We start from the raw sequence: 2,808 nt of genomic DNA on the forward strand, positions 1-2,808 counted from the left end.
GGTTCTTAGATGCTGTCTCCTCTTTCTCAGTAGAAAAATGCCTTCACACTGAAGTTAGATAGCTCTTCTAGGGACTTTACTAAATGCTTGTTTTCCTGTCTGTGTTATTTACCTTGAAGATTCTCTATAATGAGTCAATGATCCAGTCATTTTTCAGTCATGCTTCATGCCCTTCCCTTCTCTCACAGACTGGAGTCTTTGTACAATAAAAAGTTATTTTAATATTTACAGTGATGTTTCAATTGTATTTTTAATAAGGAAAGACCGCCTTAAGATCTGAGAGTCAACCAGTCCCACTGGTTAGCCTTACAGACCAGGTTATGGTAACACACACCTTTAATCCCAGTAGCCACACTAGTTGCCATAGGAAACAAGTGGTGCATACCTTTAACCACGGTGGTACAAGCCTTTAATCCAGCCCTAGAGAGGATTATAAAATGGGAGGAAACAGCCCTCAACACACAGTCTCATTCTGAGGTTCCAGGAAGCAGGATCGCCATTTCAGACTGAGGTCAAGGTAAGAGCCAGTGGCTGGCTGTTTTGCTTTTCAGATCTTTTTAGGTTGAACCCCAATTTCTCTCTCTGAGTTTTTACTAATCATGTTTCAAATATTGACTTCAGTAAAATAAACTTAGCCAAGCCATCCCTGGAATGATACCAGAATGCTCCCTAAAGTTGAGCAGAAATGAATGTAAGATCATCTTCTTCCGTGATAGTGGAACCCCTGCTCCTTGCGTTACTACAGGCAGCCAAAGCTCATTTTACTTCCTGTAAATCCATCAAAGGTGACTTGCTGGTTTACAGCAAGGTTTTCCTGTTGACTTGACTTGTTCTCTGGTCCTACCTGGTGCATCCTCTCTGATAATTGCTTAATTTATGATCACTATCCTACCTTCCAGTCTTATGAACCCTGTTTAGCTTCGCATTTCAAATGCTTTACCCTGGTGGAATAGAATATTATTTTAAGAAGTGTTTTGTTTTTTTTTGCTATGGGACATTTGTTTTGATGATGTAAAGATGTGTTGCATTCTTTTATGTGGTATTTGTTTAACTCTGTGAAGCTGTGTAACTTTGCCTGTCTAAAACACCTGATTGGTCTAATAAAGATATAGATGGCCAACAGCAAGACAGGAGAAAGGATAGGCAGGGCTGGCAGGCAGAGAGAATAAATAGAAGGAGAAATATGGGAAGGGAGGTTCAAGGAAGAAGCAAGAAGAGAAGAAGTGAGAAAAGAAGGGGCCAGCCAACCAGCCACACAGCCAGGCATGGAATAAGAAGGAAAGAAAAGTTGTACAGAAATGGAGAAAGGTAAAAATCCAAATGCAAAAGGTAGATGGGATAATTTAAGAAAATCTGTCAAGAAATAAGCCAAGCTAAGGCTGGGCATTCATAAGAAATAATAAGCCTCTTTATTGTTCTATTTACCAATAAAGGCTTGGGAGTCAGATGTTGTGGTGAAAACCTGTTAGATCAGAGAAACTGAGAAGCAACCCCTAACCTTCCTTTTCCAGAAACCCAGCAAGAGAATTGTCTCTCCACTTGTCCCAAGCCAAAAAAGACTATGAATCTCTAAGTCCCTTCCTACCCCTTCTTGTGTCTCTACATCCCTATTCCTGGCCCCTCCAATCCCTCAATGGCTAATTCCTATCACCTAGTCACTTGCTCTGCCACCTGATCCAAGGTTTAATTTTATTAACACAGTCTTGGAGCTTCACAGTGTGATCAAATATCTCACAACATTTCCCCACATAATGTAATACACCAGTTATTTCCACAGCACAAGGAACTAGGTATTGTAAGTAGTCAGTAGATTGTTTCCAGAACTTAGGAGGGTGTGCATAAGTTCTATGAAGATAGCATGTTGTCTTACATAAAGAATATGAACGGCTAGAGACTTTTGTACCCACATGAGCCTTGGAGCCTAACTCCTCTGAACAGAAAGGAACAATTTGACTATTAACACAGATAATGTGTCAGCTGTTGTACATGTCACACTAAGATCAGCATTTATCAATTCACTTAATACTCTTAACAGAGCTTAAATAACTTGGGTGGTGTCACTAGCAAGTGAAAGATCCAAACATTAAACTTCCAAACATTAAACTTGTTCTGGTTGTTAACTTATGATTATTTTTATTCTTTTTAATTGTGTGTACTTGTGTGTTTGTATGTGAGCATGCACACGTGAGCAGAGGTGCCCACAGAGGCCTGGAGCTGGGATTATAGGCAGCTGCGATCTCTCTAACATGGGTGCCAGAGACTGATCTCTGGTCTTCTGCAAGAGCAAAAGTGGTCTTAACCATTAAGCCATCTCTCCAGACTTTTGCTGGTTAGTCTTGACTGTCAACTTGACACAACCTGGAGTTAATTAGGAAGTGGGTACATAAATTGAGACATTGCCTACATCAGATTGACCTGTACGGATGTATGTGAGGCATTGTTTTGGGCATTGCCTTGCTTGCTGACTGATTTAGAAGGGACCCAGCCCATTAGTCATATATATATTATATTTGTTCGTTCCTATCAGTCCTGTTCCCCCAGAGAACCCTTACTAACACAGCTCCTCTGAGTTGTTTTTGGCGAGAGTCCTTTGTGACTGCAACAGAACAAGGCTCAGTCAATCTGGTTTCCAAGTTTTACTCTTAACTACTAAGCTATACATACTCAAAAAATATGAACTTTACAAAAAGTACTAATATTTTTGAGTATTTTCAGAAATATTTTTGCCACCATGCTGAAGGCTAGAAGTGGTGGAATACACTTGGATGCCGACTCAATAGGTACAGCAACTGGATTATTTTCTCACTC

This window comes from Microtus ochrogaster, chromosome 18 (genome assembly GCF_000317375.1).
Source record: "Microtus ochrogaster isolate Prairie Vole_2 chromosome 18, MicOch1.0, whole genome shotgun sequence".
In the NCBI taxonomy this organism is placed as follows: Eukaryota; Metazoa; Chordata; class Mammalia; order Rodentia; family Cricetidae; genus Microtus; species Microtus ochrogaster.